The sequence below is a fragment of the Staurois parvus genome, unplaced genomic scaffold, assembly GCF_062004578.1.
Source record: "Staurois parvus isolate SC_StPar_1 unplaced genomic scaffold, SC_StPar_1.0 ptg001008l, whole genome shotgun sequence".
Classification (NCBI taxonomy): Eukaryota; Metazoa; Chordata; class Amphibia; order Anura; family Ranidae; genus Staurois; species Staurois parvus.
In genome coordinates, this window is record NW_028318804.1 from 1,665,837 (window position 1) to 1,693,178 (window position 27,342).

General features: G+C 45.4%; 1 protein-coding gene across 1 annotated transcript in view; it reads left to right on the top strand.

The window, feature by feature from the left end:
- Positions 1 to 7,589: 7,589 nt before the first annotated feature.
- Positions 7,590 to 27,342, top strand: part of KCNB1 (potassium voltage-gated channel subfamily B member 1) — a 164,799-nt gene continuing 145,046 nt past the window's right edge. The window contains exon 1 of the mRNA XM_089657549.1: positions 7,590 to 7,722. The gene's annotated coding sequence lies outside the window, so the exon portion shown is untranslated. The remainder of the gene's footprint in view (positions 7,723 to 27,342) is intronic.

Here is a 27,342-nt window from a genome sequence, read left to right on the forward strand (position 1 = left end):
AAAAGGCTCCATATGCCATCCCTCTGTATCACGGGTGATAAGTCGCCTGCTGTGTCCCGGCATTGGTGGGGGTTGCGGGGAGGTCAGAACATCGGTTGGCGGTCTACAGAGAGAAAAGTGGATTTTCTGGAATGCGGTGGAGCAGCGCTGGAGATTTCCTCACTTTCTAGGCTGGTTATAACCTCTGTAATCCCATAATCCAACTCCGGGGAACCGAGCACACAGATAAATGGGATTAGAGATGATCTAAATTCAGAAACTCAAACAGCTTCACGGCTCACCGCCGCGCCCATACACTTCCAGATCTGTCTATACCGTTCCATCCATAGATATCGATGTACAGATCCATCCCCATACACAGCCAGATCTGTCTATACCGTTCCATCCATAGATATCGATGTACAGATCCATCCCCATACACTTCCAGATCTGTCCGGGCAATAGGAGATCATGGGGCCCCCGTGTCCTCGCGCACACCCAAAAAAGCCTATGAAAAAGCCAATGAAAGGTACCAGGGGCATCACATGGGGCCCCCTACTGACCCAAGGCCCTCGAGCAATGCCCGAGTGCTCGAATGGTCAGTCTGCCCCTGATCCCCATACACAGCCAGATCTGTTTATACCATTCCCTGTATAAATATCAATGTACAGATCCATCCCCATACACAATCAGATCCATCTATAACAGGGGTCTCCAAACTTTCTAAATAAAGGGCCAGTTTAATGTTCTTTAGACTTTAGGGGGGCCGGACTGTGCCCAATGGGAGGAAATAGTGCTCCATCATTGGTACCATTGGGAGGAATAGTGCCCCATCATTGGTACCATTGGGAGGAATAGTGCCCCATCATTGGTACCATTGGGAGGAATAGTGCCCCATCATTGGTATCAGTGGGAGGAATAGTGCCCCATCATTGGTGTCAGTGGGAGGAATAGTGCCCCATCATTGGTATCAGTGGGAGGAATAGTGCCCCATCATTGGTATCAGTGGGAGGAATAGTGCCCCATCATTGGTATCAGTGGGGGGAATAGTGCCCCATCATTGGTATCAGTGGGAGGAATAGTGCCCCATCATTGGTATCAGTGGGAGGAATAGTGCCCCATCATTGATGTCAGTGGGAGGAATAGCGCCCCATCATTGGTATCAGTGGGAGGAATAGTGCCCCATCGATGGTGTCAGTGGGAGGAATCATGTCCCATCATTGGCGTCAGTAGGAGGAATAGTGTCCCATCATTGGTGTCGGTGGGAGGAATAGTGCCCCATCATTGGTATCAGTGGGAGGAATAGTGCTCCATCATTGGTATCAGTGGGAGGAATAGTGCTCCTTCATTGGTGTCAGTGGGAGGAATAGTGCTCCTTCATTGGTGTCAGTGGGAGGAATAGTGATCCTTCATTGGTATCAGTGGGAGGAATAGTGCCCCATCATTGGTATCAGTGGGAGGAAAAGTGCCCCATCATTGGTGTCAGTGGGAGGAATAGTGCCCCATCATTGGTATCAGTGGGAGGAATAGTGCCCCATCATTGGTATCAGTGGGAGGAATAGTGCCCAATCGATGGTGTCAGTGAGAGGAATCATGTCCCATCATTGGCGTCAGTAGGAGGAATAGTGTCCCATCATTGGTGTCAGTGGGAAGAATAGTGCCCCATCATTGGTATCAGTGGGAGGAATAGTGCCCCATCATTGGTGTCAGTGGGAAGAATAGTGCCTCATCATTGGTGTCAGGGGGAGGAATAGTGCCCCATCGTTGGTACCAGTGGGAGGAATAGTGCCCCATCATTGGTGTCAGTGGGAGGAATAGTGCCCCATCATTGGTGTCAGCGGGAGGAATAGTGCCCCATCATTGGTGCCAGTGGGAGGAATAGTGCCCCATCATTGGTATCAGTGGGCGGAATAATGCCCCATCATTGGTATCAGTGGGAGGAATAGCGCCCCATCAGTGGTGTCAGTGGGAGGAATAGCGCCCGATCATTGGTGTCAGTGGGAGGAATAGCGCCCCATCATTGGTGTCAGTGGGAGGAATAGCGCCCCATCATTGGTGTCAGTGGGAGGAATAGCGCCGCATCATTGGTATCAGTGGGAGGAATAGTGCCCCATCATTGGTGTCAGTGGGAGGAATAGCGTCCCATCATTGGTATCAGTGGGAGGAATAGTGCCCCATCGATGGTGTCAGTGGGAGGAATCATGTCCCATCATTGGCGTCAATAGGAAGAATAGTGTCCCATCATTGGTGTCAGTGGGAAGAATAGTGCCCCATCATTGGTATCAGTGGGAGGAATAGTGCTCCTTCATTGGTGTCAGTGGGAGGAATAGTGCCCCATCATTGGTGTCAGTGGGAGGAATAGTGCCCCATCATTGGTATCAGTGGGAGGAATAGTGCTCCTTCATTGGTGTCAGTGGGAGGAATAGTGCTCCTTCATTGGTGTCAGTGGGAGGAATAGTGATCCTTCATTGGTATCAGTGGGAGGAATAGTGCCCCATCATTGGTATCAGTGGGAGGAATAGTGCCCCATCATTGGTATCAGTGGGAGGAATAGTGCCCCATCATTGGTATCAGTGGGAGGAATAGTGCCCCATCATTGGTATCAGTGGGAGGAATAGTGCCCAATCGATGGTGTCAGTGGGAGGAATCATGTCCCATCATTGGTATCAGTGGGAGGAATAGTGCCCCATCATTGGTGTCAGTGGGAGGAATAGTGCCTCATCATTGGTGTCAGGGGGAGGAATAGTGCCCCATCGTTGGTACCAGTGGGAGGAATAGTGCCCCATCATTGGTGTCAGTGGGAGGAATAGCGCCCCATCATTGGTATCAGTGGGAGGAATAGCGCCCCATCATTGGTATTAGTGGGGGGAATAGTGCCCCATCATTGGTATTAGTGGGGGGAATAGTGCCCCATCATTGGTGTCAGTGGGAGGAATAGTGCCCCATCATTGGTATTAGTGGAAGGACTAGTGCCCCATCATTGGTGTCAGTGGGAGGAATAGTGCCCCATCATTGGTGTCAGTGGGAGGAATAGTGCCCCATCATTGGTATTAGTGGAAGGAATAGTGCCCCATCATTGGTGTCAGTGGGAGGAATAGTGCCCCATCATTGGTGTCAGTGGGAGGAATAGTGCCCCATCATTGGTATCAGTGGGAGGAATGGTGCCCCATCATTGGTGTCAGTGGGAGGAATAGTGCCCCATCATTGGTGTCAGTGGGAGGAATAGTGCCCCATCATTGGTATCAGTGGGAGGAATAGTGCCCCATCATTGGTGTCAGTGGGAGGAATAGTGCCCCATCATTGGTATCAGTGGGAGGAATAGTGCCCCATCATTGGTGTCAGTGGGAGGAATAGTGCCCCATCATTGGTATCAGTGGGAGGAATAGTGCCCCATCATTGGTATCAGTGGGAGGAATAGTGCCCCATCATTGGTATCAGTGGGAGGAATAGTGCCCCATCATTGGTATCAGTGGGAGGAATAGTGCCCAATCGATGGTGTCAGTGGGAGGAATCATGTCCCATCATTGGTATCAGTGGGAGGAATAGTGCCCCATCATTGGTGTCAGTGGGAGGAATAGTGCCTCATCATTGGTGTCAGGGGTAGGAATAGTGCCCCATCGTTGGTACCAGTGGGAGGAATAGTGCCCCATCATTGGTGTCAGTGGGAGGAATAGCGCCCCATCATTGGTATCAGTGGGAGGAATAGCGCCCCATCATTGGTATTAGTGGGGGGAATAGTGCCCCATCATTGGTATTAGTGGGGGGAATAGTGCCCCATCATTGGTGTCAGTGGGAGGAATAGTGCCCCATCATTGGTATTAGTGGGGGGAATAGTGCCCCATCATTGGTGTCAGTGGGAGGAATAGTGTCCCATCATTGGTATTAGTGGGGGGAATAGTGCCCCATCATTGGTGTCAGTGGGAGGAATAGTGCCCCATCATTGGTGTCAGTGGGAGGGATAGTGTCCCATCATTGGTATTAGTGGGAGGAATAGTGCCCCATCATTGGTGTCAGTGGGAGGAATAGTGCCCCATCATTGGTATTAGTGGAAGGAATAGTGCCCCATCATTGGTGTCAGTGGGAGGAATAGTGCCCCATCATTGGTGTCAGTGGGAGGAATAGTGCCCCATCATTGGTATTAGTGGAAGGAATAGTGCCCCATCATTGGTGTCAGTGGGAGGAATAGTGCCCCATCATTGGTATCAGTGGGATGAATAGTGCCCCATCATTGTTGTCAGTGGGAGGAATAGTGCCCCATCATTGGTATTAGTGGGGGGAATAGTGCCCCATCATTGGTATCAGTGGGAGGAATAGTGTCCCATCATTGGTGTCAGTGGGAGGAATAGTGCCCCATCATTGGTGTTAGTGGGCGGTGTTTTACCACATTTTGCCACGTTTTTCAGCGTTAGAACGTTTTGACAGCTAAAAAAACTAGTCCTGAGTTTTTTTTCCAGCTAAAAAATGTTGCAGCCAAAAAACGTTGATTCCAGTCTATGTGTGTATGGACACATAAGATAACATGCTGGGGGGTTTACTGGCTGTAGAAAAAAAACGTCAAAAGCCAAAAACAGCCGCTGTAAAAATGTCCCGTGTGCAGGAGGACTTACAGGTTACCAGTTTAGCATTACACAGGAGGTCTGGCGCTAAAATCATTGCTCTCGTTATGACTTTAGCGGCAATGCCTCACATGTGTGGCGCGATCGTCGTTTACATGCATGCGGGTCCTATCTGCCAGTTTACATTTGAGTATGAGAACGGGGAAACGGGGGAGCTTTATTAAAAAAAAAAAAAAAATTATTTTATTATTTTTTTATTTAACTTTTTATTTTTTTTGCACTGTAACTTTTTTGATCAACTTTATTGCTATTACAAGTAATAAACAATATGCCTTGTAATAGCATGGGCCGTGACAGGTCCTCTTTATGGAGAGATCCGGGGTCTATTAGACCCACTATTTCTCCTTTGATTTCCATAGCAGCCAATTAGACTCAGACCGGCCTGATCGGCAGCTTCCCTGGCCGCTACCAGCCAGGCAAACAGAAAATAACAAAATCCTTGATGCTTCTGACATCCCACAGAGGGAAGAACGACATCTATTCCTCTCACTGTGTGCTGGGAGCCGGATGCTACTGGACGCATCCTTGCTGGGCTTCCTGATTGCATGGGAGAGCCCGGTAATGACTGGGACCCCCTTCCACTGTGGTTAAATTCGTGCCGCATTGACCCGCACGAAAAATGTGCAGGGTTGCCGATGCGTGAGGGTGCCATGCCTGTTTCACATAGGCTTCAGCTTATTACAAGGGCACTGTGAACAGCAAGCTCTGATGAAGATCTTAAACTGCCATTCAGCTCCAGTTTGTAAATGTTAATCACAAATCCTAACGGAAGTGCTGATTGCCACATTAAACAAGCTGCTAGCAGGCTTCAACACTACTTACAGCTTGTTGAATGCCGAATGAAACCTGCTAGCAGTATGTTTAAAGTGGCAATCAGCGCTCCCATTTGGACAGTTACAAAACAGCTGAATGGCGTTTTAACCACTTCAGCTTCAGAAGGTTCTACCCCCTTCATGACCAGGTCATTTTTTTTTTTGCTTTTTAGCACTTTGCAACTTTACCTGGTAATTGTGCGGTCATGCAACATTGTACCCAAATTAAATTTATATTACTTTTATTAACACAAATAGAGCATTTTTTATTTGGTGGTATTTGATCACACACATATATATATATATATATATATATATATATATATAAATATATATATATATACTGTATATGTAAAAAAACTAGCATTTTGGAAAAAAATGTTTTTTTTACTTTCTAGTATAAAACATATCCAATAAAATAATATCTAATTTCTTCATAAATGTTGGCCAAAACATACAGTATCTCCCAGAAGTGAGTCCACCCCTCCCATTTTTGTAAATATTTGATTCTACTTTGCTACAATGTGACGTAGTGAGTGTACAGCTTGTATAACATGTAAATTTGCTCTCCTCTCCTCCCGCTGGCAACAACAGTGACTCCACCCCTAAGTGAAAATGTCCAAAATGTGCTCCAATTAGCCATTTTCCCTCCCCGGTGTCATGTGACTCCTTAGTGTTACAAGGTCTCAGGTGTGAATGGGGGGCAGGTGTGTTACATTTGGTGTTATCGCTCTCACTCTCTCTTACTGGTCCCTGGAAGTTCAACATGGCACCTCATGGCAAAGAACTCTCTGAGGATCTGAGAAAAAGAATTGTTGCTCTACATAAGGATGACCTAGGCTATAAGAATATTGCCAAGACCCTGAAACTGAGCTGCAGCATGGTGGCCAAAATAAATCCCAATAAGTATATATTTTTTGGTTTGTGTGAAAGTTAAAGTGTCTACAGACTATGGTATACTCAGGGCTTAAAATTTCGAGTCTAGACCTACCAGCCAGGCACAAACCTTACTATCCACCAGTTCCCCCACCCAACCTTGCCCAGGTCCACCTCCACCCCTATCCGCAGCCTGTCCCCTGTCCCCCCTCGGGGTAAAGTTTCAGCACCACAAGCGGTAACCCCGAGCTACACTCGGGAATACACTGCAGTGTTGCTCCGGGATCCCTTCTTCACTTACCTTGTCCTGCGCTCCTGCGATGTCCCTCCTGCAGTGTCCCCTGTAATGTCCTCCATCCGTCTTCTGGGTTCCGTTCCCTGCAACGTCGGGACGTACGGGGGACGGAACTGGCGGGAAATTTAAAAATGTCAAAAAGTGACATTCACTAAATACACTAAAATCACATAGTATAACATTCCTGTATCAAACCATTTCACATACATTTTGTCCGAGTGCTTTGTCCGGCGCCCTGCCTGCATTTTTACTGTTCTTTCTGCCTGGAAACTAAGAAATGTCCATGGCGTCCAAAAAGCGTCCCGATTAGGTCGAACGCAGTTTTAGACCGGCTAGAGAACAGCGATAGTAAATTAGAACCACTTGCAGAATTGAGCGCACTGCAAACGCATTGAAATGTACTGAAAGCGTGTGCGCATGCAGAGACGCAGAGTGAATGGAAAGGTTGTGGTATAAGGGCTCGCTTACATCACAATCTCTGCATTCAATTTGCGTTTCTACATGTGCGTTTACATGCATATGCAGTATATTTTCAGTGCGTTTGCGATGCAGTTTTTGTCATTTTATTCACTTATTTCAATTTATTTTTATACTAAGTTGCCTTAACATGCGTCCATGCACATTTGCAATGTGTTTACATGCATGTTTGCAGATTTCAGTGTGTTTGTGACACGTTCTGATGCAAAAAAATGTAGCACACTGTACTTTTTTTTTTCACATTTTTTGCTCGCCTTTGCATTCGTACTGCGCTTATGCTGTGTTTAAAAAGACGCACCTGACTGCATCTGGGGTAAAATAAACCAAAATGAGCTCTAAGTTATCCCCAGCAGCGGCGGAAACGATGGACGGCGCACAGAGGATGGAGGAGAAGGTACCACACAGGGGAGGTACCACAGCAGCATCCTCATCTCTCCATCCAGACAGGAAAGGGTGAGTGAATGCTGCAGCGCCCTAGTCTGTCCCGTAGGGGGAGCCTTGCTCCTGGGCGCTTATCATCATGTAAATTGCCTGTATCACAGGCTGGATTGCAGAAAGGAGAGAAGAGCAGCTGGAGCTCCAAACCTGACTTGTTGATTTCTATCAGTCGGAGGCTGCGGAGGGCGAGGAGGAGCGGGGAGATGTGAGCCGAGGCCGGAGGCTGGAGGTAAGCTGTGTGCTGTGTGTGTGGATGGAGGTGTCTGCAGTGTACACACACCACTGATCACCCCTCTCCGCTCTCATCGCCATTTATATGGTGAAGTGTTTACTGTGTGACGTAGGAGAGCCATGGAGGGGCAGCAAACCGTGTGCCATTGTCCTGTCATGCCGACTGGATCTGGCAGCTGGGTATTGGTGGGGTACCGGCGGGGAACCGGCACGACTGTCCGAGGAGGGGGGGCGGTTGCGCGGTGGGGTACTGGCACACCAAACTGCCCAGGGGTATGGCCGGGCACAACACTCAACTCTTAGGGTGTATAGCAGGTGGTGTCATGTCTCCAATTCACATCACCGGATAATGGAAGGTTGGGTTGTGTAACAAACATTGTATACTACATCGTGCCATAACACACAACCACCTGTATACACCCAACACACCTGTATACACCCAACACACCTGTATACACCCAACACAGCCATCTGTATATACCCGACCAACCACCTGTATACACCCAACACACCTGTATACACCCAACACAACCATCTGTATATACCCGACCAACCACCTGTATACACCCAACACACCTGTATACACCCAACACAATCATCTGTATATACCCGACCAACCACCTGTATACACCCAACACACCTGTATACACCCAACACAATCATCTGTATATACCCGACCAACCACCTGTATACACCCAACACACCTGTATACACCCAACACAACCATCTGTATATACCCGACCAACCACCTGTATACACCCAACACACCTGTATACACCCAACACAACTGTCTGTATATACCCAACCAACCACCTGTATACACCCAACACAACCATCTGTATATACCCGACCAACCACCTGTATACACCCAACACCTGTATACACCCAACCCTTCCACCTGTATAAACCCAACACAACCACCTGTATACACCCAACCCTGCCACCTGTATATACCCGACCAACCACCTATACATACCCAACACAACCACCTGTATACACCCAACACAACCACCTGTATACACCCAACACAACCATCTGTATATTCCCGACCAACCACCTGTATACACCCAACACACCTGTATACACCCAACACAACCACCTGTATACACCCAACACACCTGTATACACCCAACCCTTCCACCTGTATATACCCAACACAACCACCTGTATACACCCAACCACCTGTATACATCCAACCCAACCACCTGTATACATCCAACCCAACCACCTGTATATACCTAACACAACCACCTGTATACACCCAACCCGACCACCTGTATACACCCAACACGACCACCTGTATATACCTAACACAACCACCTGTATACACCCAACACAACCACCTCTATACACCTAACATGATCACCTGTATACAACCAACATGACCACCTGTATGCACCCGAGCACAATAACCTGTATACACCCAACCCAACCACCTGTATACACCTAACACAACCACCTGTATATACCCAACACAACCACCTGTATACACCCAAACACCTGTATATACCCAACACAACCACCTATATACACCCAACATGACCACCTGTATACACCCAAAACAACCACCTGTATACACCCAAAACAACCACCTCTATACACCTAACATGATCACCTGTATACACCCAACATGACCACCTGTATGTACCCGAGCACAATAACCTGCATACACCCAACATGACCACCTGTATACACCCAACATGACCACCTGTATACACCCAACACAACCACATGTATATACCTAACACAACCACCTGTATACACCCAACCCGACCACCTGTATACACCCAACACAACCACATCTATACACCCAACACGACCACCTGTATACGCCCAACACAACCACCTGTATACACCCAACACAACCACATCTATACACCCAACATGACCACCTGTATGCACCCGAGCACAATAACCTGTATACACCCAACATGACCACCTGTATATACCCAACCCAAACACCTGTAGACACCCAAAGACAGCCACCTGTATACACCCAAATGACCACCTGTATACGTCCAACCCAATCACCTGTATACATCCAACCCGACCATCTGTATACATCCAACCCGACCATCTGTATACACCCAACATGACCACCTGTATGCACCCAAGCCCAACCACCTGTATGCACCCAACACAACCACCTGTATACACCCAACATGACCACCTGTATACACCCAACGCGACCACCTGTATACACCCAACGCGACCACCTGTATACACCCAACGCGACCACCTGTATACACCCAACGCGACCACCTGTATACACCCAACACGACCACCTGTATACACCCAACCCGACCACCTGTATACACCCAACACGACCACCTGTATACACCCAACACGACCACCTGTATAAACCCAACATGACCACCTGTATGCACCCGAGCTCAACCACCTGTATACACCCAACCCTACCACCGGTGTACACCCAAACCCAACCACCTGTATACACCCAACCCAAACACCTGTAGACACCCAAAGACAAACACCTGTATACACCCAACATGACCACCTGTATACGTCCAACCCGACCACCTGTATACATCCAACACGACCACCTGTATACACCCAACACGACCACCTGTATACACCCAACATGACCACCTGTATAAACCCAACATGACCACCTGTATGCACCCAAACCCAACCACCTGTATACACCCAACCCTACCACCAATGTACACCCAAACCCAATCACCTGTATACTCCCAACATGACCACCTGTATACACCCAACCCAAAAACCTGTAGACACCCAAAGACAACCACCTGTATACACCCAACATGACCACCTGTATGCATCCAACCCAATCACCTGTATACACCCAACATGACCACCTGTATGCACCCAAGCCCAACCACCTGTATGCACCCAACACAACCACCTATATACATCCAACACGACCACCTGTATACACCCAACACGGCCACCTGTATGCACCCAACACGACCACCTGTATGCACCAAACACGACCACCTGTATACACCCAACACGACCACCTGTATGCACCCAACATGACCACCTGTATGCACCCAACCCGACCACCGGTGTACAATCAAACCCAATCACCTGGATACACCCAACACGACCAATTGTATGCACCCAACACGACCGAACTGTATGCACCCAACATGACCACCGGTGTACAATCAAACCCAATTACCTGGATACACCCAACACGACCACCTGTATGCACCCAACACGACCACCTGTATGCACCCAACACGACCACCTGTATGCACCCAACATGACCACCTGTATGCACCCAACCTGACCACCGGTGTACAATCAAACCCAATCACCTGGATACACCCAACACAACCACCTGTATACACCCAACATGACCACCTGTATACACCCAACACAACCACTTGTATACTTCCAACCACCTGTATACACCCAACCCCATGTATACACCCAACATGGCCACCTGTATACAGCCAGCACAACCCCCTGGCTACCCAATCTCTCAATATGTCATAAAAAAATGTCACTCGATGTTATATACATACTACTGAGCTCTGACGGGATATTGTATACATAAAGCAAATGAAAATCTCTCACTGGATATTATATACATACTACTGTCCTCTCACCGGATATTATATACATACTACTGTCCTCTCACCGGATATTATATACATACTACTGTCCCCTCACCTGATATTATATACATACTACTGTCCCCTCACCGGATATTATATACATACTACTGTCCTCTCACCGGATATTATATACATTCTACTGTCCCCTCACCGGATATTATATACATACTACTGTCCCCTCACCTGATATTATATACATACTACTGTCCCCTCACCGGATATTATATACATACTACTGTCCCCTCACCTGATATTATATACATACTACTGTCCCCTCACCGGATATTATATACATACTACTGTCCCCTCACCTGATATTATATACATACTACTGTCCCCTAACTGGATATTATATACATACTACTGTCCCCTCACTGGATATTATATTCATACTACTGTCCCCTCACCGGATATTATATACATTCTACTGTCCTCTCACCTGATATTATATACATACTACTGTCCCCTCACTGGATATTATATTCATACTACTGTCCTCTCACCGGATATTATATACATTCTACTGTCCCCTCACCGGATATTATATACATACTACTGTCCACTCACCGGATATTATATACATACTACTGTCCTCTCACCGGATATTATATACATTCTACTGTCCCCTCACCGGATATTATATACATACTACTGTCCTCTCACCTATTATTATATACGTACTACTGTTCCCTCACCGGATATTATATTCATACTACTGTCTTCTCACCGGATATTATATATGTACTACTGTCCTCTCACCGGATAATATATATGTACTACTGTCCTCTCACTGGATATTATATACGTACTACTGTCCTCTCACTGGATATTATATATGTACTACTGTCCTCTCACCGGATAATATATATGTACTACTGTCCTCTCACTGGATATTATATACGTACTACTGTCCTCTCACCGGATATTATATATGTACTACTGTCCTCTCACCTGATATTATATACATTCTACTGTCCTCTCACTGGATATTATATACGTACTACTGTCCTCTCACTGGATATTATATACGTACTACTGTCCTCTCACTGGATATTATATACGTACTACTGTCCTCTCACCTGATATTATATACATACTACTGTCCCCTCACTGGATATTATATTCATACTACTGTCCCCTCACCGGATATTATATTCATACTACTGTCCCCTCACCGGATATTATATACGTACTACTGTCCCCTCACCGGATATTATATTCATACTACTGTCCTCTCGCCGGATATTATATACATACTACTGTCCTCTCACTGGATATTATATACGTACTACTGTCCTCTCACCGGATATTATATACGTACTACTGTCCTCTCACTGGATATTATATACGTACTACTGTCCTCTCACCTGATATTATATACATACTACTGTCCTCTCACTGGATATTATATACATACTACTGTCCTCTCACTGGATATTATATACGTACTACTGTCCTCTCACCTGATATTATATACATACTACTGTCCCCTCACTGGATATTATATTCATACTACTGTCCTCTCACCAGATATTATATACATTCTACTGTCCCCTCACCGGATATTATATACATACTACTGTCCTCTCACTGGATATTATATACGTACTACTGTCCTCTCACTGGATATTATATACGTACTACTGTCCTCTCACCGGATATTATATACATACTACTGTCCCCTCACCTGATATTATATACATTCTACTGTCCCCTCACCGGATATTATATTCATACTACTGTCCCCTCACCGGATATTATATTCATACTACTGTCCCCTCACCGGATATTATATACGTACTACTGTCCCCTCACCGGATATTATATTCATACTACTGTCCTCTCGCCGGATATTATATACATACTACTGTCCTCTCACTGGATATTATATACGTACTACTGTCCTCTCACCGGATATTATATACGTACTACTGTCCTCTCACCTGATATTATATACATACTACTGTCCTCTCACTGGATATTATATACATACTACTGTCCTCTCACTGGATATTATATACGTACTACTGTCCTCTCACCTGATATTATATACAGTGGGGATCGAAAGTTTGGGCACCCCAGCTAAAAATTTGTATTAATGTGCATAAAGAAGCCAAGGAAAGATGGAAAAATCTCCAAAAGGCATCAAATTACAGATTAGACATTCTTATAATATGTCAACAAAAGTTAGATTTTATTTCCATCATTTACACTTTCAAAATAACAGAAAACAAAAACATGGCGTCTGCAAAAGTTTGGGCACCCTGCAGAGTTAATATCTTGTACTGCCCCCTTTGGCAAGTATCACAGCTTGTAAACGCTTTTTGTAGCCAGCCAAGAGTCTTTCAATTCTTGTTTGAGGTATCTTTGCTCATTCTTCCTTACAAAAGTCTTCCAGTTCTTTGAGATTTCTGGGCTGTCTGTCACGCACTGCTCTTTTAAGGTCTATCCATAGATTTTCAATTATGTTGAGGTCAGGAGATTGTGAAGGCCATGGCAAAACCTTCAGTTTACGCCTCTTGATGTAATCCCCCGTGGATTTCGAGGTGTGTTTAGGATCATTATCCATTTGTAGAAGCCATCCTCTCTTTAACTTCAGCTTTTTCACAGGTGGCATCAAGTTACCATCCAAAATTTGCTGAAATTTTATTGAATCCATTTTTCCTTCTACTCGTGAGATGTTCCCTGTGCCACTGGCTGCAACACAACCCCAAAGCATGATTGATCCAACCCCATGCTTAACAGTTGGACAGAGGTTCTTTTCATTAAATTCTGTGCCTCTTCTTCTCCAAACGTACCTTTGCTCATTCCGGCCAAAAAGTTCAATTTTAACCTCATCGGTCCACAGAACTTGTTTCCAAAATGCATCAGGCTTGTCTATATGTTCATTTGCAAAGTTCAAACGATGATTTTTGTGGTGAGGATGTAGAAGAGTTTTTCTTCTGATGACTCTTCCATGAAGACCATATTTGTACAAGTATCTCTTTATAGTGGAATAGTGTACCACAACTCCAGTGTCTGCCAGATCTTTCTGGAGGGATCGTGCAGTCAAACGTGGGTTTTGAATTGTTTTTCTCACAATCCTGCGAGCTGTTCTGTCTGATATTTTTCTTGGTCTTCCAGATTTTGCTTTAACTTCCACTGTTCCTGATGACTGCCATTTCTTAATTACATTCCGAACAGAGGATATTGACATCTGAAAACGCTTTGCTATCTTCTTATAGCCTTCTCCAGCTTTGTGAGCGTCAACTATTTTCAGTTTCAGTTTTCTAGATAACTGCTTAGAAAAACCCATGGTGCTGATTGTTGGGGCAAGGTCAGATGAGTCTGGGCATTTAAAACCTTTGAGATTGACATCACCTGGTCTTCCCAGACGATGATTGAGAACAATCCATGACACTGGCAGGTCTCAGCTTTGCAAAGGGGGCAGTGCATGCTATAAATTCTGCAGGGTGCCCAAACTTTTGCAGACGCCATTTTTTTGTTTTCTGTTATTTTGAAAGTGTAAATGATGGAAATAAAATCTAACTTTTGTTGACATATTATAAGAATGTCTTATCTGTAATTTGATGCCTTTTGGAGATTTTTCCATCTTTCCTTGGCTTCTTTATGCACATTAATACAAATTTTTAGCTGGGGTGCCCAAACTTTCGATCCCCACTGTACATACTACTGTCCTCTCACTGGATATTATATACATACTACTGTCCTCTCACCGGATATTATATTCATACTACTGTCCTCTCGCCGGATATTATATACATACTACTGTCCCCACACCGGATATTATATTCATACTACTGTCCTCTCGCCGGATATTATATACATACTACTGTCCTCTCACTGGATATTATATACATTCTACTGTCCTCTCACCGGATATTATATACATACTACTGTCCTCTCACTGTATATTATATACATACTACTGTCCTCTCACCGGATATTACATACATACTACTGTCCCCTCACCGGATATTATATACATACTACTGTCCTCTCACCTGATATTATATACATACTACTGTCCCTCACCGGATATTATATACATACTACTGTCCCCTCACCGGATATTATATACATACTACTGTCCCCTCACCGGATATTATATACATACTACTGTCCCCTCACCTGATATTATATACATACTACTGTCCCCTCACCGGATATTATATACATACTACTGTCCCCTCACCGGATATTATATACATACTACTGTCCTCTCACCTGATATTATATACATACTACTGTCCCTCACCGGATATTATATACATACTACTGTCCCCTCACCGGATATTATATACATACTACTGTCCTCTCACCGGATATTATATACATACTACTGTCCCCTCACCGGATATTATACAGATACTACTGTCCCTTCACCGGATATTATATACATACTACTGTCCTCTCACTGCATATTGTATACACACTATTGTTCTCTCACTGCATATTATACACATACTACTGTCCCCTCACTGGATATTATACACATACTACTGTCCCTTAACCGGATATTATATACATACTACTGTCCTCTCACTGCATATTGTATACACACTACTCTACTCTGACGGGATATTGTATACATACTTCAAACCTGTCACTGGATATTATATACATACTCCTGTCCTCTCACCGGATATTATATACATAATACTATGCTGTGACAGGATATTATATACATGCTACAAACCTTACACCGCACACTATACACATGCACCAACCCTAACACTGGATACTGTATACATACTACTGAGCTCTGACAGAATACTGTATACATACTACTATGCTCCTACTGGATATTAAAAACATAGTACAACCGTTACACTGAATACTATATACATACTACTGAGCTTTGACGGGGTATTGTATACATACTATAAACCAGACATATTCATACCACAACCCCTACAATATACATACTAATGTGCCCTCACAGGATATTATATACATACTACAAACCTGTCACCGACTACAACCCCTACACCAGATATTATATCCATACTACAACCCCTACACCAGATATTATATCCATACTACAACCCCTACACCAGATATTATATCCATACTACAACCCCTACACCAAATGTTATATCCATACTACAACCCCTACACCAGATATTATATCCATACTACAACCCCTACACCAGATGTTATATCCATACTACAACCCCTACGCCAGATGTTATATCCATACTACAACCCCTACACCAGATGTTATATCCATACTACGACCCCTACGCCAGATGTTATATCCATACTACAACCCCTACGCCAGATGTTATATCCATACTACAACACCTACACCAGATATTATATCCATACTACAACCCCTACACCAGATGTTATGTCCATACTACAACACCTACACCAGATATTATATCCACACTACAACCCCTACACCAGATGTTATGTCCACACTACAACCCCTACACCAGATATTATATCCACACTACAGCCCCTACACCAGATATTATGTCCACACTACAACCCCTACACCAGACATTATATCCACACTACAGCCCCTACACCAGATATTATGTCCACACTACAGCCCCTACACCAGATATTATATCCACACTACAGCCCCTACACCAGATATTATGTCCACACTACAAGCCCTACACCAGATATTATGTCCACACTACAGCCCCTACACCAGATATTATATCCACACTACAACCCCTACACCAGATATTATATCCACACTACAACCCCTACACCAGATATTATATCCATACTACAACCCCTACACCAGATATTATATCCACACTACAACCCCTACACCAGATATTATATCCATACTACAACCTTTACACTGGATACTTTACATACAGGTGAAACTCGAAAAATTAGAATATTGTGCAAAAATTCATTTATTTCAGTAATGCAACTTAAAAGGTGAAACTAATATATGAGATAGACTCATTACATGCAAAGCAAGATAGTTCAAGCCGTGATTTGTCATAATTGTGATGATTATGGCTTACAGCTCATGAAAGCCCCAAATCCACAATCTCAGAAAATTAGAATATTGTGAAAAGGTGCAATATTCTCGGCTCAAAGTGTCCCACTCTAATCAGCTAATTAAGCCAGAACACCTGCAAAGGGTTCCAGAGCCTTTAAATAGTCTCTCAGTCTGGTTCAGTAGGAATCACAATCATGGGAAAGACTGCTGACCTGACAGTTGTGCAGAAAACCATCATTGACACCCTCTATAAGGAGGGAAAGCCTCAAAAGGGAATTGCAAAAGAAGTTGGATGTTCCCAAAGTGCTGTATCAAAGCACATTAATAGAAAGTTATGTGGAAGGAAAAAGTGTGGAAGAAAAAAGGTGCACAAGCAGCAGGGATGACCGCAGCCTGGAGAGGATTGTCAGGAAAAGGCCATTCAAAAAAGTTGGGGACTTTCACAAGCAGTGGACTGAGGCTGGAGTCAGTGCATCAAGAGCCACCACACACAGAAGGATCCTGGACATGGGCTTCAAATGTCGTATTCCTCTTGTCAAGCCGCTCCTGAACAACAAACAACGTCAGAAGCGTCTTACCTGGGCTAAAGAAAAACAGACCTGGTCTGTTGCTCAGTGGTCCAAAGTCCTCTTTTCTGATGAGAGCAACTTTTACATCTCATTTGGAAACCAAGGACCCCGAGTATGGAGGAAGAATGGAGAGGCCCAAGGACCCCGAGTATGGAGGAAGAATGGAGAGGCACAAGGACCCAGAGTATGGAGGAAGAATGGAGAGGCCCAAGGGCCTGGAGTATGGAGGAAGAATGGAGAGGCCCAAGGACCCCGAGTATGGAGGAAGAATGGAGAGGCCCAAGGACCCCGAGTATGGAGGAAGAATGGAGAGGCCCAAGGACCCCGAGTATGGAGGAAGAATGGAGAGGCACACACTGCAAGATGCTTGAAGTCCAGTGTGAAGTTTCCACAGTCTGTGTTGACTTGGGGAGTAATGTCATCTGCTGGTGTTGGCCCACTGTGCTTCAATAGGTCCAGGGTCAACGCAGCCGTCTACCAGGAGATTTTGGAGCACTTCATGCTTCCTTCTGCAGACGAGCTTTATGGGGACGCTGACTTCATTTTCCAGCAGGACTTGGCATCTGCCCACACTGCCAAAAGCACCAAAACCTGGTTCAATGACCGTGGGATTACTGTGCTTGATTGGCCAGCAAACTCGCCTGACCTGAAGCCCATAGAGAATCTATGGGGCATTGCCAAGAGAAAGATGAGAGACATGAGACCGAACAATGCAGAAGAGCTGAAGGCCGCTATTGAAGCATCCTGGTCTTCCATAACACCTCAGCAGTGCCACAGGCTGATAGCTTCCATGCCATACCGCATTGAGGCAGTAATTGCTGCAAAAGGGGCCCAAACCAAGTACTGAGTACATATGCATGCTTCTACTTTTCAAAGGTCCGATATTGTTCTATGTACAATCCTTGTTTTATTGATTGCATGGAATATTCTCATTTTCTGAGATTGTGGTTTTGGGGTTTTCATGAGCTGTAAGCCATAATCATCACAATGATGACAAATCACGGCTTGAACTATCTTGCTTTGCATGTAATGAGTCTATCTCGTATATTAGTTTCACCTTTTAAGTTGCATTACTGAAATAAATGAACTTTTGCACCAGATTCTAATTTTTCGAGTTTCACCTGTATACTACTATCCCCTATTGTATACACACTACAAACTTGTCACTGGATATTATATGAGGAGCAGTAAGTAGTGAGGAATGACATGTAGCGAGGAGTGATATGTAGTGAGGAGCAGTGTGTAGTGAGGAGTGATGTGTAGTAAGGAGCAGTGTGTAGCGAGGAGTGATATGTAGTGAGGAGCAATGTGTAGTGAGAAGCAGTGTGTAGCGAGGAGCGATGTGTAGTGAGGAGCAGTGTGTAGTAAGGAGTGATGTGTAGCGAGGAGCAGTGTGTAGTGAGGAGTGATGTGTAGTGAGGAGCGATGTGTAGTGAGGAGCAGTGTGTAGTGAGAAGCAGTGTGTAGCGAGGAGCGATGTGTAGTGAGGAGCAGTGTGTAGTGAGGAGCAGTGTGTAGCGAGGAGCAATGTGTAGTGAGGAGCAGTGTGTAGTGAGAAGCAGTGTGTAGCGAGGAGCAGTGTGTAGTGAGGAGCAGTGTGTAGCGAGGAGTTATGTGTAGTGAGGAGCGATGTGTAGCGAGGAGCAGTGTGTAGTGAGGAGCAGTGTGTAGCGAGGAGTGATGTGTAGTGAGGAGCAGTGTGTAGCGAGGAGTTATGTGTAGTGAGGAGCGATGTGTAGCGAGGAGCAGTGTGTAGTGAGGAGCAGTGTGTAGCGAGGAGTGATGTGTAGTGAGGAGCAGTGTGTAGCGAAGAGTGATGTGTAGTGAGAAGCAGTGTGTAGCGAGGAGCGATGTGTAGTGAGGAGCAGTGTGTAGCTAGGAGTGATGTGTAGCGAGGAGCAGTGTGTAGCTAGGAGTGATGTGTAGTGAGGAGCAGTGTGTAGCTAGGAGTGATGTGTAGTGAGGAGCAGTGTGTAGCGAGGAGTGATGTGTAGTGAGGAGCAGTGTGTAGCTAGGAGTGATGTGTAGTGAGGAGCAGTGTGTAGCTAGGAGTGATGTGTAGCGAGTAGCGATGTGTAGTGAGGAGTGATGTGTAGTGAGGAGCAGTGTGTAGCTAGGAGTGATGTGTAGCGAGAAGCAGTGTGTAGCAAGGAGCGATGTGTAGCGAGGAGCAGTGTGTAGTGAGGAGCGATGTGTAGCGAGGAGCAGTGTGTAGCGAGGAGCGATGTGTAGCGAGGAGCAGTGTGTAGTGAGGAGCGATGTGTAGCGAGGAGCAGTGTGTAGCGAGGGGCGATGTGTAGCGAGGAGCGATGTGTAGCTGGCAGCACTGACAGTTCACATCCCGGCTGGACACGGCAGGTTGGTAAGTGTGCTAAGAACATGGACATGAGACTGATGTCTGTCACTGGAACATGTGGCTGGTATGTGGTAGGTGTATGATGAGTGGATCTGGGCAGTGAGTGGTGTGATGGGAGGTGAGCAGATCCGTTACTCTCATCTTACTCTGCAATTTATCAAAACGAGGACAGAGAGCATCATTTATTATTCCAGAAAGCAAACGGTGTGAATGGGAGAGATTGTCAGGGCTCATTACAGAACTCTTGTACAGCTCTGTGTGTGTAGTATAGTGGGGGGACATTACCATGGGGGAAATTACCATGGGGGATATTACCACGGGGGGGACATTACCATGGGGGGACATTACCACGGGGGGCATTACCATGGGGGGACATTATGACAGGGGGCATTACCACAGGGGACATTAGCTTGGGGGGCATTACCATGGGGGGACATTACCACAGGGGGCATTACCATGGGGGAACATTACCACAGGGGGACATTAGCACAGGGGGGCATTAGCACAGGGGGGCATTACCATGGGGGGCAATACCACGGTGGACATTATGACAGGGGGCATTTCCACAGGGGACATTAACTTGGGGGGTATTACCATGGGGGATATTACCACGGTGGACATTGCCACAGGGGGCATTACCATGGGGGGCATTATGACAGGGGGCATTACCACAGGGGACATTAACTTGGGGGGCATTACCATGGGGGGACATTACCACGGAGGGACATTACCACGGAGGGACATTACCATGGGGGACATTACCACGGAGGGACATTACCATGGGGGACATTACCATGGGGGGGGACATTACCACGGAGGGACATTACCATGGGGGGACATTACTATGGGGGATATTGCCATGGGGGACATTATAACGGAGGGACATTACCACGGAAGGACATTACCATGAGGGGACATTACCATGGGGGACATTACCATGAGGGATATTATTATGGGGGGACATTACTATGAGGACATTACCATGGGGGACATTACCATGGGGGGATATTACTATGGGGGACATTACCATGGGGGACATTACCATGGGGGACATTACCATGGGGGGACATTACTATGAGGACATTACCACGGAAGGACATTACCATGGGGGGACATTACCATGGGGAACATTACCATGGGGGGACATTACTATGGGGGACATTACCATGGGGGACATTACCATAGGGGACATTACCATGGGGGGACATTACCATGGGGGACATTACCATAGGGGACATTACCATGGGGGGATATTACTAAGGGGGACATTACCATGGGGGGATATTACTATGGGGGACATTACCATGGGGGGATATTACTATGGGGGATATTACTAAGGGGGGACATTACTATGAGGACATTACCATGGGGGGATATTACTATGGGGGATATGCACCAGAGCAAAGAAAATAATAATGAATCCCATATATTGTCCTACTTTGGAGGCTGACAATCGGGCAGAAGTGGGCTGTACTAACACTGAGACACAGCCGAGAATTCAGCAGTGGAAAATTGTCCATTGTCAGGTCAGTTGTAAGGAGCAGGACTAGGCCCACATTGAGTACGGACACACAGGCTGGGCCTTCAGATACAGCAGAGGCAGGGGCGGACTGACCATTTGGAAACTTGGGCACTGCCTGAGGGCCCAGGGTCAGTAGGGGGCCCCATGAGATGCCCCTGGTACCTTTTTCATAGGCTTTTTTGAGTTTGGGCAAGGACACAGGGGCCCCATGATCCCCTATTGCCCAGGGGCCCCATGAGTTGTCAGTCTGCCCCTGAGCAGAGGACACAGTGGAGTAACATTGGCCAGCAGTAGGATAACTTTAACCTCTTCACGCCGGTGGTACGCAAATATGCGACCTCTCAATGGCTGGGCCTTGACATCAAGCGGCTGCATATTTGCGTACCATTTGTAAACAAACATGCTGAGAGCGCGCCCTGCACATGTGTCGGCGGCCCACAGAAAGGTCCCGATCTCTGCTTGCGATCGGGACATTTCCAATCATGTGACCATCAATCACGGCGGTCATGTGACCCTAAACCACACCCCGCCTCCCGGCGTCAGAAACCCCCTAAAGGGCCGGGAAGTGCGGGCATGAAGGGGTTAATCAGGGATGATAGGCCTAACGTTGATATAATCCATGAAGATGGGGTGTCTGGCAATCACATCACATTTTGCGATCTGTTTCAGGGTGTCATAAATTTATCCATGACACCCACACCAGATCACATAAACGTGATGAAATTGCAATGCAGGGCAGGAAACGCACAGGATTTGCAGCATTTCCCGCATGAAAGAAAAATATATTTTAAATATATTTTAAAAATATTCTTCCCATATATATTGACATACAGTATATTTGAAATACTACAATTTTGGCCATGTTTCAAAATATTTCAAAATATATTTCAATAAATATATATTTAATGTGTTTTTATTACAAAATATATGAAAAATATTTTTGAAAATACATTTTCAAATATACTGTATGTCTTTGAAAATACAAATCTACATTTTTGGAATGCATTTACAAATATACAGGTGAAACTCGAACAATTAGAATCTGGTGCATTCATTCATTTATTTCAGTGCAGCAGCTTAAAAGGTGAAACTAATATATGAGATAGACTCATTACATGCAAAGCAAGATAGTTCAAGCCGTGATTTGTCATCATTGTGATGATTATGGCTTACCGCTCATGAAAACCCCAAATCCACAATCTCAGAAAATGAGAATATTCCATGCAATCAATAAAACAAGGAATGTACATAGAACAATATCGGACCTCTGAAAAGTAGAAGCATGCATATGTACTCAGTACTTGGTTTGGACCCCTTTTGCAGCAATTACTGCCTCAATGCGGCGTGGCATGGAAGCTATCAGCCTGTGGCATTGCTGAGGTGTTATGGAAGATCAGGATGCTTCAATAGCGGCCTTCAGCTCTTCTGCATTTTTCGGTCTCATGTCTCTCATCTTTCTCTCGGCAATGCCCCATATATTCTCTATGGGGTTCAGGTCAGGCGAGTTTGCTGGCCAATCAAGCACAGTAATCCCACGGTCATTGAACCAGGTTTTGGTGCTTTTGGCAGTGTGGGCGGTGCCAAGTCCTACTGGAAAATGAAGTCAGCGTCCCCATAAAGCTCGTCTGCGGAAGGAAGCATGAAGTGCTCCAAAATCTCCTGGTAGACGGCTGCGTTGACCCTGGACTTAATGAAGCACAGTGGACCAACACCAGCAGATGACATGGCTCCCCAAATCAACACAGACTGTGGACACTTCACACTGGACTTCAAGCATCTTGCAGTGTGTGCCTCTCCATTCTTCCTCCATACTCGGGTCCTTGGGCCTCTCCATTCTTCCTCCATACTCGGGGTCCTTGGGCCTCTTCATTCTTCCTCCATACTCTGGGTTCTTGGGCCTCTCCATTCTTCCTCCATACTCTGGGTCCTTGGGCCTCTCCATTCTTCCTCCATACTCTGGGTCCTTGTGCCTCTTCATTCTTCCTCCATACTCGGGGTCCTTGGGCCTCTCCATTCTTCCTCCATACTCTGGGTCCTTGGGCCTCTCCATTCTTCCTCCATACTCTGGGTCCTTGTGCCTCTTCATTCTTCCTCCATACTCGGGGTCCTTGGGCCTCTTCATTCTTCCTCCATACTCTGGGTTTTTGGGCCTCTTCATTCTTCCTCCATACTCGAGGTCCTTGGGCCTCTCCATTCTTCCTCCATACTCGGGGTCCTTGTGCCTCTTCATTCTTCCTCCATACTCGGGGTCCTTGGGCCTGTCCATTCTTCCTCCATACTCGGGGTCCTTGGGCCTCTCCATTCTTCCTTCATACTCTGGGTCCTTGGTTTCCAAATGAGATGCAAAAGTTGCTCTCAACAGAAAAGAGGACTTTGGACTCCCAGGTAAGTCGCTTCTGATGTTTGTTGTTCAGGAGCGGCTTGACAAAAGGAATACGACATTTGAAGCCCATGTCCAGGATCCGTCTGTGTATGGTGGCTCTTGATGCACTGACTCCAGCCTCAGTCCACTCCTTGTGAAAGTCCCCAACACTTTTGAATGACCTTTTCCTGACAATCCTCTCCAGGCTGCAGTCATCCCTGCTGCTTGTGCACCTTTTTCTTCCACACTTTTCCCTTCCACATAACTTTCTATTAATGTGCTTTGATACAGCACTTTGGGAACATCCAACTTCTTTTGCAATTACCTTTTGAGGCTTTCCCTCTTTATGGAGGGTGTCAGTGATGGTTTTCTGCACTACTGTCAGGTCAGCAGTCTTTCCCATGAATGGGATTCCTACTGAACCAGACTGAGAGACCATTTAAAGGCTCAGGAACCCTTTGCAGGTGTTCTGGCTTAATTAGCTGATTAGAGTGGGACACTTTGAGCCGAGAATATTGCACCTTTTCACAATATTCTCATTTTCTGAGATTGTGGATTTGGGGTTTTCATGAGCTGTAAGCCATAATCATCACAATGATGACAAATCACAGCTGGAACTATCTTGCTTTGCATGTAATGAGTCTCATATATTAGTTTCACCTTTTAAGTTGCTGCACTGAAATAAATTAACTTTTGCACAATATTCTAATTCTTCGAGTTTCACCTGTATATATATATATAATATATTTTGAAATATATTGAATATGGCCAAAATTGTAGTATTTCAAATATATTTTTCTTCCATGTGGGTTGGTGTGAACCCGGCTCAAGCTTAGGCCCTCAGACGGACTCTTGGCACCACCGCGCTCCTGTGCAACTCTGCAGGTCTCCCTCTGCTCCCCCTGCCTCTCTCTTGCAGTTCTCTGGCCTTCATGCTTGGGGTCTCTGTCTGTCCCCTCCAGGGGCGGACTGACCATTTGGAAACTCGGGCAATGCCCGAGGGCCCGGGGTCAGTAGGGGGCCCCATGAGATGCCCCTGGTACCTTTTTCATAGGCTTTTTTGAGTTTGGGCAAGGACACAGGGGCCCCATGCTCCCCTATTGCCTGGGGGCCCCATGAGTTTTCAGTCCGCCCCTGGTCCCCTCACAGACTTCACATGTACTGTACAGACGTGTACACCTCTGGCTGCTCTCCTGCAGCCACACAGACTCCTGAGGAGGGTTCATCCTGGAATTACGGTCAGACCCTCGATTAGAAGAGCTGCGCCTGCTTGCACACACAACCTGCCGGTCTCTGGCAGGACCCGCACACGGGGGGGAGAGGCTGCTTCCCTCACAAAGATCTTTGAAACCTCTGGACTCCAGAACCCGATCTGGGAATTCCGAAACCCGAATAAAAATCAAAACCGTGTCTTCTCCGCTCAGAACCGATATTCCAGAGCAATCTGCAACTTGGAGAACCCTGGGGACTATTCCCCCCTTGTCATACAGTGCAGAGCCCAGTGCTGTCACGGGACATGTACATATGGTATGTGTGTATATGGTGAGAGCTCGCACGTGTGTGTGCTGTGGTATGTTCGTGTGTGTGCGCTGTGTATTTGGTGTGTGCATAGTGCATGTGTGTATATTGTGTGTACAGTGTGTGTAGTGTATATGTAGTATGTGTATACTATGTGTAAAGTTTGTGTACTCACAGTGTGTGTATGGTGTGCATTTGATGTGTGATTATAGTTGTGCGTATAGAGTGTGCACCTGATGTGTATATGGTGGTGAATAGCGTGTACTCACAATGTGTATATGGTGTGCATTTGATGTGTGTTCATAGTTGTGCGTATAGAGTGTATGTATAATGTGTAAATGGTGTGTGAACTCACAATTGTGTGTATGGTGTGTATTTGGTGTGTTTTTATTGTGTATATGGTGTGTGTATGGAGAATGTGTGTACATAGTGTGTGTATGGAGTTTGCAGTATACATATGGTATATGTATAGTATGTGTGTTATGTGTATATGGTGTTTGTGTATGTGTAAAGTGTGTGTACTTGTGTGCATGTGTGTGTGTATAGTGTGTACTCATAGTTGTGTGTGTATGGTGTGTACTCATAGTTGTGTGTGTATGGTGTGTACTCATAGTTGTGTGTGTATGGTGTGTACTCATAGTTGTGTGTGTTCTCAAAGTTGTGTGTGTGTATTGGATGTGTGCTCATAGTTGTGTGCATAGAGTGTATGCATAATGTGTATATGATGTGTGTATAGTGTGTACTTACAGTTGTGTGTGTATGGTGTATGTTTATAATGTGTATATGGTGTGTGTGTGTATAGTGAATGTCTGTATATATTATGTATGAAGTGTGCAGTGTATATATAGTATGTTTGTATACTAATAGTCGTGTGTGGATGGTGTGTACCCACAGTTGTGTGTGTATAGTGTGCGCTTACATGATGTGTATATTGTGTATATTTGCTGTGCGCTTATAGTTGTGTGTATAGTGTGTGCAATCACAGTTGTAAATCTAGGGTGTGTATATAGTGTGTATATAGTGTGTATATGGTATATGTATAGTGCATGTTTGATGTTTACTCGCAGTTGTGTGTGCATTGTTTGTATTCACAGTTGTGTGTATAGGGTGTGTATATAATGTATATATGGTATGTGTAAAGTGTATGTGTATAGTGTGTGTATGATGTGTATCTAGCATGTGCTGACAGTTGTGTGTGTATAGGGTGTGTATATAAAGAACTGTAAATATGGTAAGGGTATAGAATATGTTTATAGTGTATACTCGCAGCTGTGTGTGTATATGGCGTGTGCTAATAGTTGTGTGTATAGGGTGTGTATATATAATTATATATGGTTTGTGTAAAGAGTATGTGTATAGTGTGTGTATGATGTGTATTTAGCATGTGCTGATAGCTGTGTGTGTATGATTTGTATATGGTATGTGTATAGTGTGTGTATATTTGGTGTGTGCTCACAGTTGTGTTTGGTGTGTATTGTAGTGTGTGAGCGCAGTTGTGTACATAGGGTGAGTGTTCACAGGTGTGTGTATAGTGTGTATATGGCATGTGTATAGTGTATATGGCATGTGTATAGTGTGTATATGGCATGTGTATAGTGTGTATATGGCATGTGTATAGTGTGTATATGGCATGTGTATAGTGTATATGGCATGTGTATAGTGTGTATATGGCATGTGTATAGTGTATATGGCATGTGTATAGTGTG